We start from the raw sequence: 17,165 nt of genomic DNA on the forward strand, positions 1-17,165 counted from the left end.
ATTTGGACAGTTACACATACTCATTTCTTGTTCTTGACGTTCTGTGTTTCAGCACATTCAATTAAAAATAAAATAATGATACTACATTAAAGTCTCAGCTTTAATCTGAGTAGGTTTATGATAACATAGAAAGAACTGTGTGGGAGATATAGACATTTTAACACATAGTGCCTAAATTACAGGGGTTCAAAAGTAATGGGACAGATACACATGAAGTCAGACTAAATGATCATATAACAACACTGATATAAGTACGCAAACCGATGTTCACGGTAAATCTGGGGATATCTCCTCCACTGATCAACAGACACTGGTGGTTCTGGGACATACAGTACTTCCTGGAGGCTGGTTTCACACCGTGGGTAATTTGGGGGGTTATCATTGGATTATTGAAATTTTGTGGGTCTAACTATGGACAACATGAATGAACTCTTGTCAGGTGGATGATGTCAGTAGAAGGCTGACATTATGATGATCCACAATAACACAATGACAAAGTCACTCTACTCATTTTAGAGAAAATCTCATTGATGAGTACAAAGTAATGTTGAACTTCACATTTAAAACCTGAACACGTCTGATTGGATTATAAATTAATTTTTATCTATATTGTTTATTCTTTATTCAGATTGAGGGACTGCAGTTTGTCAGAGATCAGCTGTGCTTCTTTGGCCTCAGCGCTGAAGTCCAACCCCTCCCATCTGAGAGCACTGGATCTGGGTAACAACAACCTGCAAGATTCAGATGTGAAGCTACTGTCTGATTTTAAGAAGAATCCACACTGTAGACTGGAGTATCTGAGGTCAGTAGAGACTTGGAGTCAGTGTGTGCTGGTCTCAGCAGTATTGTGTTAAACACAATTAGTATCAAAGCAAAGATCCAGTATTTCCTGGTGAACCTCCAACCTTCTCAGTGGCTGCTTTCCTCAGTGGTGCTGTGAGAGGTGACAGACTTCAGGATTTAACAGTAAGACAGAGAGAGAGAACAGTCACCTAATTAGATCAGCCAGAAGCTTGTTGTGATCATGTGTTTAAAATGATGTGAAGACAACTGTTATTGTGTTCATGTCTGCAGGAAATAAAGCTGGATTACAGCTGACAGCTTTAATAGAGACAGTGGTCCTCATCATCAAACTGCCATACCATCAAATCTGATCTGAAAATGTTTGTTCTCTCATTTCAACACAAAAAAATTGATCAGTTCATCTTTGTCTCTTTGTCACAGATCAGTCTGACTGCAGCCTGCAAATCACTGGCTCTGATTTCACAGAACCATCATTACGTTTAGTAACTATGTGGTCTTTATACAGACCAGAACCTCTGCTGAAGTCCAGGAATCATAGCAGGTGTTTAGCTGAGAACTCTGACTGATTGTCATGTGATGATTTAACAGCAGGAAAGAAATTCTGTAGCTTTTGAACCTTTATAACAGTTCACATGTATCAATAGTAAATCCATCAGTAAACTGATGAGTGAATGTCTCTGTTTCTGCACTAATGATGTGTCTCAGCAGTTTATTTCCTCTGTGTACTTCAGTGAAATCTGCAGAGACTTAATACCAACAATCTCTGCAGGTCTGTGAGCTTGGAGTTCACTGTGTTCACTCCAGCACATTCACATGAGAGCTGAACGGAAGCTGGCTGCGCTGCAAAACTGTTCCCCTTCTGGTCTGAACAGGACTGAAGTCCCTGTCTTTATACTGGATGTGCTGTATCACTAACTGACAGCTGATGAAGAGAGTCTCACTAAACACTGATTTATGACCTCTGTTGTTTCTTCTTCTCTCATCAGATGGAAGTGATGATCTCTGTTAGAGTGTGAGTGAACATCCAAGGAGTGAGTGTTGAGAGAGGATCAGCTGTATCCTGATGATCCATCTGGACTGGAGTCCGGATCTGGATTTGTCATCTTCACTTAAGTCTTTTAACTGACTACAACCTGAACAGTTAAATCTGGATTTTGTTGAAGTCAGCACTTTACAAATTTGTTGTACATGAGCTTCTTGATGCAGAAAAGATAAAAAAGGGTGTTATAAGTCAGACTCTGACCCTATTTTATCAGGCATCTCAGAATCACACTGAGAGTTAATGAGTACTAAAACTAATTTATGAAGCAGAAGAGAATTTACTCTGACTTTCAGCAGGAGAAGTAGTACTCCTGGGAGAGAGTAACATATCACTGTTTTACCACAGTCAGAGCAGCAATGTAGAGATAATGATGATGTGTTGTAGTTTTCTCACAGTCTCGACCGAAAATATTAAACAGTGGTAATTTGGTGTATTATGCTTATAGGCAGGTAACCAGACAGGTAACTTACCAAGGTTATGTAACAAAACCATGATGGCAAAATTCATTATAAGATGATATTTACAAACTGTAAAGAAAGTCTGAGAGATAAATGTAGCCTATATTTTAATTAAGATAACAGGTAATTTCACTCAGCTGCGTGAAATGATCTTGGTTCAGCCATATGGTTTCATAGCCTGTAATAGTGCTGCATCTTGCACATATTGAACAGACACATGTTGCAAACCCTCTCCATGAACATCTTCTCTTCCATTGTCCAATTCCTCTTTCAACTACACCCCAAGTTAACTTCTGTTCTCTACATGAAGGTAAATACACTTTAACAATATAACCATGTATTTTTAACGTGTTTCACTGCCATAAATACTCTTGAGAACAAGAAACATTAAAGAGGGAAATCAGCAAGCTTGGAGTGGAAGAAATTAGTCTGAAAATGTGTTAGGGTGTCTATTCCATTGTTTGAAAAAAACTGGGCTGATCAAAAGAATTTAGTGTTAATTTTCAATATGCAAGAGTGTTTGTAGCTTTGCATCTATGACACACTGTGTCCTTGTTTTGTTTCATTTACTTAAATAAAGATTAAACATGACAATCAACTTAAGTCTTTGTTGTTATTTGATAACCATTAATAAATAAGACAAGTAGTATAGGGGAAAGTAAAAATGGTAAAGTCCACCCCTGGGGAGGGATGAAGCTGACCAGCTGAGGTCCTCAGTCTGGCAACCATCACAGCTCTCAGCAGCAGAAATTTAAAAAAATCTTCCTCCAACAGCTAAGAGGAGCAGAAAAGAGAAAACAGACTGAAACTGGACTTTTTTTCTTCATTGAGGATCCAGTCTGGAGATGATATATCTCAGCAGAGGGAACAGTTTCTCTATGTTCAGATGTGGAAAGTTAAGGATCAAACGTGATTCAGCTGGGTTTAACTACTGAGGTCACAGCTGCAGTGGTCAAGGTTTCCCTCTTCCCTCTCCACCCCTTTCACTCCTGAAGCCAGTATTCCATAAGGTGCAGTCCTCAGTCCACTCCTTTTTCTCCTCTACATTTTTGATATGTTGAGTTGAATCAAAATGGGACAAATAAAACATGAATTTGCGGGCCGGGTGTAAAATAAATTGTAAACACATGCATGTTCTTAAAATGTGTTAGGGTGTCTATTCCATTGTTTGAAAAAAACTGGGCTGATCAAAAGAATTTAGTGTTAATTTTCAATATGCAAGAGTGTTTGTAGCTTTGCATCTATGACACACTGTGTCCTTGTTTTGTTTCATTTACTTAAATAAAGATTAAACATGACAATCAACTTAAGTCTTTGTTGTTATTTGATAACCATTAATAAATAAGACAAGTAGTATAGGGGAAAGTAAAAATTGAATTTGGGCAAGCAGATTTGTGACCCACTTACCTGACTTGGCAAGTGAAAAAAAAACATTAATGTTGAGCCCTGAAAGTTTAAACAATTAATACCACACTAAACATGTCATGTTAACAGTAATAATCATGCATTCAAAAATGTTCTTGGGTAGAAGTGAAGAAGTATCAGCAAAATGTACCTAAACATCTGGTCAAAGTGAAGCTCATCTTAGCTGCTTAATATACTGCTGGATAGTTTAATCTATCATAACATATCATATATTCTCTGTTGATCTTGTATTTTGTGTATAAAATCTTAATCTGTAAAGTAACCAGTAACAAACTGTCAGGAAAATGTAGTAGAATGGCAAGTACACTGTTTATACCTGAAATAGAAGGAACTGAATCCCTCCCAGTAGAAGTGGAGTAGAAGTATACAGTTGCACATTGTATAAAGTTGTATACAGTCCTACATTGACAATGATTTTTTTGTTTTTCAAGTATTTTGTGGCCCTTTCATAAGTAATTTTGTGGTTTAATGAGTTAAAATAGTAACACAATTTTATATGTTTCATATCTAAACATCATAATACATCTATTGCTGTTTGGGGCTCATTTTAGTTGGAGGGCCCCAGCAGTTGCCTACCTTGCCTAATGGTAAAGTCCACCCCTGGGGAGGGATGAAGCTGACCAGCTGAGGTCCTCAGTCTGGCAACCATCACAGCTCTCAGCAGCAGAAATTTAAAAAAATCTTCCTCCAACAGCTAAGAGGAGCAGAAAAGAGAAAACAGACTGAAACTGGACTTTTTTTCTTCATTGAGGATCCAGTCTGGAGATGATATATCTCAGCAGAGGGAACAGTTTCTCTATGTTCAGATGTGGAAAGTTAAGGATCAAACGTGATTCAGCTGGGTTTAACTACTGAGGTCACAGCTGCAGTGGTCAAGGTTTCCCTCTTCCCTCTCCACCCCTTTCACTCCTGAAGCCAGTATTCCATAAGGTGCAGTCCTCAGTCCACTCCTTTTTCTCCTCTACATTTTTGATATGTTGAGTTGAATCAAAATGGGACAAATAAAACATGAATTTGCGGGCCGGGTGTAAAATAAATTGTAAACACATGCATGTTCTTATCTGATCTGACCCGGGCTGAAAAACTGTGACTGAAACACACCAAAACAGTAGAAACTACATCATCCAACATGTTTTAAGCAGCAGCAACACCTGCTGGACAAAACACTCACCTACGGTCAGTGCAAGAGGAAATACACACACTTCAAGTTTCACCACAGTGTAGAAATACTTCTTTCACAGTACTTGATGTTACAGCTGAGTTACAGTACTGCAGTGTGTGACTGTGGAGCAAAGAGGGAAGCGACGGGAACAGAAAAAGAAGTCAAACTAAATCAGGATTTAGATGTTTTTCTTCTATTTTAAATGAAATGTATGATCAGTGAAGTTAAATTTGATTTCACTTGAATTATTTTTAATTTCATTAAATCGAAAGAGGAAATCACCACATTCCCCTCACACCCTGGAAATAACCTGTTCCACACTCTCTCCTCTGTACATCAAAACCACCACACACAGAAACAGTTTCTTCCCCCTCGCCATCACAGTGATGAACACTTTAATCACTGTGGCATTGTGCAATAGCCGTGGATCACTGTAACACCCACTGCATATACAAATATTTATTTTAGTCTTAAATACAAAATGTGCAATAACATGTATACATTTCATGCATGACTGTTTGTTTCCTGTTTACAGTTCACAGAAACAGTTTTACCTGTATATAATCATTTTTTGTGTATATTTCTGAAGATTGTTGTGTTGTTAATTGTGTAACTACAAGTTCTCATCACCACCTCTGACTCTCAGCGGTGGCCTTCAAATGAAATTAAATTATTTTTATTTAGTGTAGTCCAGTTTGTCTTGTTTTGAGTATTTGCTTCTAGCTTCCTACCTCTTCTGTACAGATTATTTGCTTGAAATTAATGTGTAGCTGAGTGAATGCTGGTACAGGTGTGTTTTTGTAACATATATGTGAATGGCTTTGTGTACATATCAAATCTTTATATATTTTATAATGTATTTTGTAATGTGCAAACAAATAAAGGAATAAAGTAAAACACCAATCAATGTAAAGCAAGGGGACAGGAGCAGAAATAGACATTATATCCTTTATCTGTCAAATATTTAGACTGTCAGGGCTTCATATCTGAACAGAGGAGAATCTTCATGTCACACTTGTTACCAAAAGTTTTATGTTATTTAACTTCACAATGCTGACATGAATTACATAATGTTCATATTGTGTCCATCTGTAATATTTGGTTACTGAATGTTTTCTGTCTCTTTGGCTGATAAAAGGTGTCATCAACAATCTGAATTCTTAGTTCAAGATCAGACTAATAAAATCAAAATCTTTACAATCAAACAAAAAAATGAAGAGTTTCTATAAAACATCATGTTGTTGATCCAACATCTGAGCCAGTCAGCTCTTTGATCAGGCGACAGTCGGTGGAGAGCAGCCGTGGTGACCGGCTCTAAAAACTGCGGCTGCCTCGAACTTGTGTGGTTATTGTTGCCTGCGCATGCATGACGTCAGAGAAAGTTGGGATCAAGTCGGACACAAATCTAACCAGCATGCTTTTTTTTTATTAATATTGCTTATTATTTATTTATTTATTTGACTCTGGTACAGAGTACAGTACATGCCCATTGGAATTCTTGTGCGGTTCACTCAGTCAGGTAAAAAAGGAAACAAATTCACAGTAAATTAAAATTAGATTACATTAAAATTAAAAAGAGTAGCAAGGTCTGAGAGATATTACATAATTTACAACAATTTACAATTTTCATTTACAGTCTCCTCAGGCTGTAGCAAGGCACTGGCACTGGGGTATGTTGGGAGGTACTCAAGGTATGGGAAGGTAATTGGTGTATGGGGAGATCCTCAGTGTAGGGGGGAGGGACTTTGCGTATGGCGGAGTACTTGAGGTACTCAGTGTATGGCCCTCTTGGTAAGGGGGTTAGGGGGACTCAGGATATTTGGAGGGTATTCAGGGTATGGATGGGTGTCCACAGGGCGTGAGGGTCATAATCAGCATGTGGGAAGGTACTCACGATATAGGGAGGTAATCAGGGTTCTAGGGTTTACTCAGGGTATGGTGGTCAGTGTTTGGGGTATGGCAGGGTACTTGAGGTACTTGAGATACTCTGTATGGGGAGATCGTCATGGTATGGGGGCAAGGGGTACTCAGGATAACTGGAGAGTATTCAGGGTACGGGGGGCGACCCTAAAGAACAAGTGGGATGACACATAACCCTCAGCTGTGCTTGATTTAAAGTCCTGTGCTCCCTTGTACCTTTAGTGTTTTCAGTTCTATGATCTTTTATTTTACTTGTTGTGTAAAGTGTGTTGGAGCCCTGATCCTCCTGGAGTCAGATACTGCTGCAGGAGCTGGTTATAAACTCTTAAAGTTTTGATTTCCAACTCATATATTACCTGAAGAATCTTAAAAATTATAAAAACATAAAAAAATCTTTAAATAATGTTATGTATATGAATTTGTAACTTCTTCAAACTGTTGTTGTGTAACTGCATAACAAGCAATTAGAGGAGATTAACATCTTCACCTAGTAGGAAACACGTCCATATTTGGTACAATGTTTGGTGTGCCATCTCCTAAAAGTTGCTATTGTCACCACTCAGCTGTTGGGTAACTTCCTGAGAGGACAGATGCTGCAATGAATCAAAGACAGCAAAGTCCAACTTTACTTTTAACGTTATCAAATGAAGAGAAATGTCTTCCCCGGCTGTGATTTGCCACTGCAGCCCTCAGCCGCAGTGACGTCATGTTGTGTTTTTCCAAAAGTTAACTCTTGCTCAACTTTCCAGCCACACTCTGGTGTGGCGCCGCTGTGGCCTAAACGCCTGCAGCCAAAACACACCGCTCCCATTCAAATGAATGGGAGGACTAGCATTTTCGCCGCACCACCTGATTTGGTCTGAATACGGCCTAATACTCTGTTGGTCCCAACAAGACCCCTCCTGCTGTTCAGTTTCATTCTTCTATTTGACCTCTTTGATTTTATAACACACACCCTCCTTCCCTTCCTGGAGGAACAGGTATGGTAATTGAGAGTTGTCAGAGAGTGAGTAGAGGCATAACATTAAGGAGGCATATAATATGACAACTTCAAATGTTTATGTTCTTTATTGATATTAAAAAAGTGAATTATTTATGTTTTTCATGTCATTCGTGTTTTTTTCTTCTTATCGGAAAGCCTTTGTGCCCTAAAAATGTTGTGACACTGAACGCCAAATCTAAGCCTGGTTACATTTCATTTCACCAGTTTTGGATTATGCTGATGTTGTATATCAGGCTGCATCCAAAACCCATCTTCTTCCTCTCAATATAGTTTATAATAGAGTTTGCAGATTTGTTCTTGGCTGTCCTTTCACAACTCATCATTGTACGATGTATGAAACTATGAAACTGTATGGAAAGCTCCCTCTGACCGGAATAATCTGCCTGTAAATATTCGATCCATATCATCCTTCCACTTGTCAAAAATGCCTTGTCTTCTTATCATAGGATTAGTTGTACATGTCCATAATAACATATCTATAATTATGTTTTATCACTTTATTGCTTGATGCTGTCACTGTCATTAATACTTTTCTATAATCCATGAATGAATGATCAATTTTCATGCTAGGCTTGGAGTATGAGCTCCTGATTTTGTATGTCTTATTAATTGATATTTATTGTTTTTTGTTGTTATTGCTGTTGTTGTTTGTTTGTTTGTTTTTTGTCACATTTGGTATCATTTAACCATCTTGTTATTATTTTTGTTTTTTGTGAAATGTTTTGTCTAATTGTGCTTATATTGTATTATTGTCATTGAGAACCCTCTTGAAAAGAGATGGTACATCTCAAGGAGTTATTATTAATAAAGAATTTCCAACTAACACGAGTTTGTAACTTCCTCAAACTGATGTTGTGTAACTGCCTGTCAGTTAGAGGAGATAAACATTTTCACCTAATAGGAAACATGTTGAAATCTCATAAAAGTTGTTATTGTCACCACTCAGCTGTTGGGTAATGTCAGGACAGATGCTGCGATGGAGATAAGCACGCAAAGTTTATTAATATAGCACCTTTCACAAACACCAGTTACAAAGTTCTTCACAGTCAAAGAAATAAAATAAAATAAAATAAAGTGAAATAAAAATAAAATAAGATAAAATCAGAATAAATAAAAAACAAAGACACCAGAGAAAATATACAAGGAGAGCAGATAAAATGGACAAATTAAGATAAAATATCACATACTACCCAAATGCCTGTCTGAACAAATGGGTTTTTAGCTGCTTTTTAAAGGAGTCTACATTATCCAAGGACCTTAAGCTTGTTTGGAAGAGTGTTCCAAAGCTTAGGGGCTGCTGACTAGAAGGCTTGATCCCCCCGGATCTTAAAATGTGTACGCGGTACACTTAGAAAGCCCTGGGTGGAGGATCTAAGATCTCGACTTGCGGTGTAGGGGTGCAGAAGGTCACTAATGTACTGTGTAGCCTGGCCATGTAGGGCTCTATAAGTGAGCACCAAAATTTTAAAATGAATTCTAAAATTTACTGGAAGCCAGTGCAATGAGATTAAAATAGGAGTTGTAGCCTAGCAGCAGCATTTTGGACAGTTTGTAAGCATTGTATGGAAGATTTATTAAGACAGGTGAAAAGAGAGTTACAGTAGTCCAAACGTGATGATATAAAAGCATGTATTAACATCTCCATTTCATTTCTTGATACCACAGACCAGAGTTTGGCTATGTTTCTCAGGTGAAAGAAACATGATTTAGTTAGCATCTTGACATGCGCTTCAAAACTCATGGATTGGTCGAAATTACACCAAGATTGCGCAGGCAAGACCGGGAAGATGAAGATAAGGCACCAAGGTTCTGCCTGATTGCTGACTGAAGATTGCCAGAATTTGTAACTTTTTCAAACTGTTGTTATGTAACTGCATAACAAGCAATTAGAGGAGATTAACATCTTCACCTAGTAGGAAACACGTCCATATTTGGTACAATGTTTGGTGTGCCATCTCCTAAAAGTTGCTATTGTCACCACTCAGCTGTTGGGTAACTTCCTGAGAGGACAGATGCTGCAATGAATCAAAGACAGCAAAGTCCAACTTTACTTTTAACGTTATCAAATGAAGAGAAATGTCTTCCCCGGCTGTGATTTGCCACTGCAGCCCTCAGCCGCAGTGACGTCATGTTGTGTTTTTCCAAAAGTTAACTCTTGCTCAACTTTCCAGCCACACTCTGGTGTGGCGCCGCTGTGGCCTAAACGCCTGCAGCCAAAACACACCGCTCCCATTCAAATGAATGGGAGGACTAGCATTTTCGCCGCACCACCTGATTTGGTCTGAATACGGCCTAATACTCTGTTGGTCCCAACAAGACCCCTCCTGCTGTTCAGTTTCATTCTTCTATTTGACCTCTTTGATTTTATAACACACACCCTCCTTCCCTTCCTGGAGGAACAGGTATGGTAATTGAGAGTTGTCAGAGAGTGAGTAGAGGCATAACATTAAGGAGGCATATAATATGACAACTTCAAATGTTTATGTTCTTTATTGATATTAAAAAAGTGAATTATTTATGTTTTTCATGTCATTCGTGTTTTTTTCTTCTTAGCGGAAAGCCTTTGTGCCCTAAAAATGTTGTGACACTGAAGGCCAAATCTAAGCCTGGTTACATTTCATTTCACCAGTTTTGGATTATGCTGATGTTGTATATCAGGCTGCATCCAAAACCCATCTTATTCCTCTCAGTATAGTTTATAATAGAGTTTGCAGATTTGTTCTTGGCTGTCCTTTCACAACTCATCATTGTACGATGTATGAAACTATGAAACTGTATGGAAAGCTCCCTCTGACCGGAATAATCTGCCTGTAAATATTCAATCCATATCATCCTTCCACTTGTCAAAAATGCCTTGTCTTCTTATCATAGGATCAGTTGTACATGTCCATAATAACATATCTATAATTATGTTTTATCACTTTATTGCTTGATGCTGTCATTGTCATTAATACTTTTCTATAATCCATGAATGAATGATCAATTTTCATGCTAGGCTTGGAGTATGAGCTCCTGATTTTGTATGTCTTATTAATTGATATTTATTGTTTTTTGTTGTTATTGCTGTTGTTGTTTGTTTGTTTGTTTTTTGTCACATTTGGTATCATTTAACCATCTTGTTATTATTTTTGTTTTTTGTGAAATGTTTTGTCTAATTGTGCTTATATTGTATTATTGTCATTGAGAACCCTCTTGAAAAGAGATGGTACATCTCAATTAGTTATTATTAATAAAGAATTGCCAACTAACACGAGTTTGTAACTTCCTCAAACTGATGTTGTGTAACTGCCTGTCAGTTAGAGGAGATAAACATTTTCACCTAATAGGAAACATGTTGAAATCTCATAAAAGTTGTTATTGTCACCACTCAGCTGTTGGGTAATGTCAGGACAGATGCTGCGATGGAGATAAGCACGCAAAGTTTATTAATATAGCACCTTTCACAAACACCAGTTACAAAGTTCTTCACAGTCAAAGAAATAAAATAAAATAAAATAAAGTGAAATAAAAATAAAATAAGATAAAATCAGAATAAATAAAAAACAAAGACACCAGAGAAAATATACAAGGAGAGCAGATAAAATGGACAAATTAAGATAAAATATCACATACTACCCAAATGCCTGTCTGAACAAATGGGTTTTTAGCTGCTTTTTAAAGGAGTCTACATTATCCAAGGACCTTAAGCTTGTTTGGAAGAGTGTTCCAAAGCTTAGGGGCTGCTGACTAGAAGGCTTGATCCCCCCGGATCTTAAAATGTGTACGCGGTACACTTAGAAAGCCCTGGGTGGAGGATCTAAGATCTCGACTTGCGGTGTAGGGGTGCAGAAGGTCACTAATGTACTGTGTAGCCTGGCCATGTAGGGCTCTATAAGTGAGCACCAAAATTTTAAAATGAATTCTAAAATTTACTGGAAGCCAGTGCAATGAGATTAAAATAGGAGTTGTAGCCTAGCAGCAGCATTTTGGACAGTTTGTAAGCATTGTATGGAAGATTTATTAAGACAGGTGAAAAGAGAGTTACAGTAGTCCAAACGTGATGATATAAAAGCATGTATTAAAATCTCCATTTCATTTCTTGATACCACAGACCAGAGTTTGGCTATGTTTCTCAGGTGAAAGAAACATGATTTAGTTAGCATCTTGACATGCGCTTCAAAACTCATGGATTGGTCGAAATTACACCAAGATTGCGCAGGCAAGACCGGGAAGATGAAGATAAGGCACCAAGGTTCTGCCTGATTGCTGACTGAAGATTGCCAGAATTTGTAACTTTTTCAAACTGTTGTTATGTAACTGCATAACAAGCAATTAGAGGAGATTAACATCTTCACCTAGTAGGAAACACGTCCATGTTTGGTACAATGTTTGGTGTGCCATCTCCTAAAAGTTGCTATTGTCACCACTCAGCTGTTGGGTAACTTCCTGAGAGGACAGATGCTGCGATGAATCAAAGACAGCAAAGTCCAACTTTACTTTTAACGTTATCAAATGAAGAGAAATGTCTTCCCCGGCTGTGATTTGCCACTGCAGCCCTCAGCCGCAGTGACGTCATGTTGTGTTTTTCCAAAAGTTAACTCTTGCTCAACTTTCCAGCCACACTCTGGTGTGGCGCCGCTGTGGCCTAAACGCCTGCAGCCAAAACACACCGCTCCCATTCATTTGAATGGGAGGACTAGCATTTTCGCCGCACCACCTGATTTGGTCTGAATACGGCCTAATACTCTGTTGGTCCCAACAAGACCCCTCCTGCTGTTCAGTTTCATTCTTCTATTTGACCTCTTTGATTTTATAACACACACCCTCCTTCCCTTCCTGGAGGAACAGGTATGGTAATTGAGAGTTGTCAGAGAGTGAGTAGAGGCATAACATTAAGGAGGCATATAATATGACAACTTCAAATGTTTATGTTCTTTATTGATATTAAAAAAGTGAATTATTTATGTTTTTCATGTCATTCGTGTTTTTTTCTTCTTATCGGAAAGCCTTTGTGCCCTAAAAATGTTGTGACACTGAACGCCAAATCTAAGCCTGGTTACATTTCATTTCACCAGTTTTGGATTATGCTGATGTTGTATATCAGGCTGCATCCAAAACCCATCTTATTCCTCTCAATATAGTTTATAATAGAGTTTGCAGATTTGTTCTTGGCTGTCCTTTCACAACTCATCATTGTACGATGTATGAAGCTATGAAACTGTATGGAAAGCTCCCTCTGACCCGAATAATCTGCCTGTAAATATTCAATCCATATCATCCTTCCACTTGTCAAAAATGCCTTGTCTTCTTATCATAGGATTAGTTGTACATGTCCATAATAACATATCTATAATTATGTTTTATCACTTTATTGCTTGATGCTGTCACTGTCATTAATACTTTTCTATAATCCATGAATGAATGATCAAGTTTCATGCTAGGCTTGGAGTATGAGCTCCTGATTTTGTATGTCTTATTAATTGATATTTATTGTTTTTTGTTGTTATTGCTGTTGTTGTTTGTTTGTTTGTTTTTTGTCACATTTGGTATCATTTAACCATCTTGTTATTATTTTTGTTTTTTGTGAAATGTTTTGTCTAATTGTGCTTATATTGTATTATTGTCATTGAGAACCCTCTTGAAAAGAGATGGTACATCTCAATTAGTTATTATTAATAAAGAATTGCCAACTAACACGAGTTTGTAACTTCCTCAAACTGATGTTGTGTAACTGCCTGACAGTTAGAGGAGATAAACATCTTCACCTAATAGGAAACATGTTGAAATGTTTGGTGTGCCATCTCGTAAAAGTTGTTATTGTCACCACTCAACTGTTGGGTAATGTCAGGACAGATGCTGCGATGGAGATAAGCACGCAAAGTTTATTAATATAGCACCTTTCACAAACACCAGTTACAAAGTTCTTCACAGTCAAAGAAATAAAATAAAATAAAATAAAGTGAAATAAAAATAAAATAAGATAAAATCAGAATAAATAAAAAACAAAGACACCAGAGAAAATATACAAGGAGAGCAGATAAAATGGACAAATTAAGATAAAATATCACATACTACCCAAATGCCTGTCTGAACAAATGGGTTTTTAGCTGCTTTTTAAAGGAGTCTACATTATCCAAGGACCTTAAGCTTGTTGGAAGAGTGTTCCAAAGCTTAGGGGCTGCTGACTAGAAGGCTTGATCCCCCCGGATCTTAAAATGTGTACGCGGTACACTTAGAAAGCCCTGGGTGGAGGATCTAAGATCTCGACTTGCGGTGTAGGGGTGCAGAAGGTCACTAATGTACTGTGTAGCCTGGCCATGTAGGGCTCTATAAGTGAGCACCAAAATTTTAAAATGAATTCTAAAATTTACTGGAAGCCAGTGCAATGAGATTAAAATAGGAGTTGTAGCCTAGCAGCAGCATTTTGGACAGTTTGTAAGCATTGTATGGAAGATTTATTAAGACAGGTGAAAAGAGAGTTACAGTAGTCCAAACGTGATGTTATAAAAGCATGTATTAACATCTCCATTTCATTTCTTGATACCACAGACCAGAGTTTGGCTATGTTTCTCAGGTGAAAGAAACATGATTTAGTTAGCATCTTGACATGCGCTTCAAAACTCATGGATTGGTCGAAATTACACCAAGATTGCGCAGGCAAGACCGGGAAGATGAAGATAAGGCACCAAGGTTCTGCCTGATTGCTGACTGAAGATTGCCAGAGCCAAAGATCAGGACTTCAGTTATGTCTGCATTTAACTGCAGAAAATGGTTTGCCATCCAATTCCTAATTGCGTTTAAACAGTTGTTAAGTACAGAGAGTTTGTGAAGCTCATTAGGTTTAAATGAAGAGTACAACCGGATGTCATCGGCGTACATATGGTAGGAGATGTCCTTGAAACTGCTGATGATTTGTCTCAGTGGCAGCATGTATATGGAGAATAGAATGGGTCCCAAGACTGATCCCTGGGGGACACCACATGACAAAGCTGCAGTGTCCAACTCAGATTCACCTACAGAGACTGACAAAGATCTATCTGTGAGATATGAGGAGAACCACTCCAGTGCAGTCCAAGAAATGCCTACCAGGTGACTTGTGGAGATAACATCTGTGTGTACATAGTGTTTAAAGATATGTTGGTTTCATATAGCTGACACATGTGTAACAGGTCGGACTCATCATATGACAGCCAGATATTCTTGATTTATTCCATGATTTATGTCCACTACCAAACAGGAAGTGGTGTGTCCTTCATGAGAGGTGGACAGCTTATGTCACATTCGCCTTTTTACGAACCATCACTGACCTGACCTTCACATACAAAATCTGATTATTTTGTTTGAAAAAGATTAATTTTTAAAGCTGCTGTGTTTTATTCCTCAAAAATCAATCAGTTCAGAATATTTATTAAATGACACTTTATTCAGGAAGGATGCATCGCAAACAGAAATAATGACATTAAAATGTTTGTAAAGTTGTGAGAGAATATTCCCAAGTTTGTACTTAACTAAAAGAGATGCATGAATGTACTAATACATTTCTTTGACGCTTTGCAGACTGACACCTGGGCCTATGGCATGACTCGGAACTTTAATTTAAATGTCATATTAATGATATTGTGAAGAAAATAGGTTGTAGGTTCCAAATCTTCCTATTTCACTCAATGGCCATGTGCCCAAAAACGTTTGTGACACTGAGGGTGAAATGGCCTTGCCCATAAAATGACCAAATTCCAAGCCTGGTTACAACTCATCTTACCAATTGGATTATGCTGATGTTGTATATCAGGCTGATCCAAAACGTATCTTCTGCCTCTCAGTGTAGTTTACAATAGAATATGCAGATTTGTTCTTGGCTGTACTTTCACAAGTCATTATTGTACAATGTATAAAACTCTTAATTGACACCTTCTCCGGCTGTTATTGCTATTATTATTATTATTACTAGTCATATCTCTATTATAATTATTGTTGTTATTGTTATTATTGTTGTTACTATGCGTCTCTGTGTCTCTCTCTCCCCTCTCCTCCTCTCTCCTTCTTTCTCTCTCAACCCAACCAGTCAAGGCAGATGGCCGCCCATATAGAGCCCAGTTCTGCTTGAGGTCTTTTCCAATTGAAGGGGAGTCGCCAAGTGCTGCTCATGAGAATATTGTTGGGTCTCTGTAAATTAAAGAGTATGGTCTAGACCTGCTCCATGTGAAAAGTGCCCTGAGATAACTTTTTGTTAGGATTTGGCGCTATATAAATAAAGTTGAATTGAATTGAATTGATTGGCCCTCTCCCATCTTAAGAAGATAGTGACAATGGCTGCAGTTTATTTGTAAATGTATACATTTCAATTACCCTATTTCAGTTTAAGGTACCTTTCTCCTCTAATTATCAATTTACATACTCTATACAACTCTTTTATGTTCCCACAGTCTCTATAATAATAATATCTATAATCTACCTGTAAATATTCAATTCATATCATCCTTCCACTTGTTTTATAACTTTACTACTTAATGCTTTTAATAATTTTCTATAATCTATGAATGAATGATCCATTTTCATGCTCTGCTTGGAGTATGATCTCCAGATTTTGTATGTCTTATTATTTGATATTTATTGTTTTGTTGTTGTTGTTTGTTGTTTGTCACATTTGGTGCTTATATTGTATTATTGTCATTGAGGACCCTCTTGAAAACGAGATGGTACATCTGAAGGGGTTATTCCTAATAAAGAATTACTAACATGAGTTTGTAACTTCCTCAAACTGATGTTGTGTAATTGCCTGACAATTAGAGGAGATCAACATGTTCACCTAATAAGCAACACGTTTATATTTAGTAGAAAGTTTAGAGCGTGTCTCCAAAAAGTTATAATAGTCACCGCTCAGCTGTTGGGTAACTTGCCAATAGGACAGATGTTGCAATGGAGCTATCTCAGTCTCTCTCCTCTGCTCTGCTGTTACATCTATCAGCAGGTCTCAACGAGAGGAGTCACATCCACTTGCTGCATGACGCAAATTTCTTTCACGGAGTTGGGGGTTTTCCCGAGAGATAAAGCTGAGCTACGTGACACACCTGAAGTGCTCCCAAGGGACTCTCCATAACCTGTTGTTCGCTTTCCACTTTTATTATAAAAATAATTAAAAGAGGCAGAAAAGCAGCAGGACATGAGTCATGGTTTCAAGCAGGGCAGTGACAATGTATTATAATGATCAAACAGATGATCAAATTAACTCTCTCTCATGGAGCTGCAGCATCATGTATGGGTATAAGTAGAGGTGTAATTGCAGAAGTAGTGGTCAGCTGGTGACTCTACTGCCATCAGACACCACAGGCACTGCTTCTTCTTCTCTGTCTGTTTATCTGACTGACATATTAA

General features: G+C 37.8%; 1 long non-coding RNA gene across 1 annotated transcript; it reads left to right on the forward strand.

The window, feature by feature from the left end:
- The first annotated feature begins 672 nt into the window (after positions 1–672).
- On the forward strand, positions 673–2,902 carry LOC121884568. Its single transcript, XR_006092368.1, has 2 exons — positions 673–802; positions 1,791–2,902. It is a non-coding gene; the product is annotated as an uncharacterized LOC121884568 (long non-coding RNA).
- The last annotated feature ends 14,263 nt before the right edge of the window (positions 2,903–17,165 follow it).

The sequence above is a fragment of the Thunnus maccoyii genome, chromosome 18 (assembly GCF_910596095.1).
Source record: "Thunnus maccoyii chromosome 18, fThuMac1.1, whole genome shotgun sequence".
NCBI classification, from domain to species: Eukaryota; Metazoa; Chordata; class Actinopteri; order Scombriformes; family Scombridae; genus Thunnus; species Thunnus maccoyii.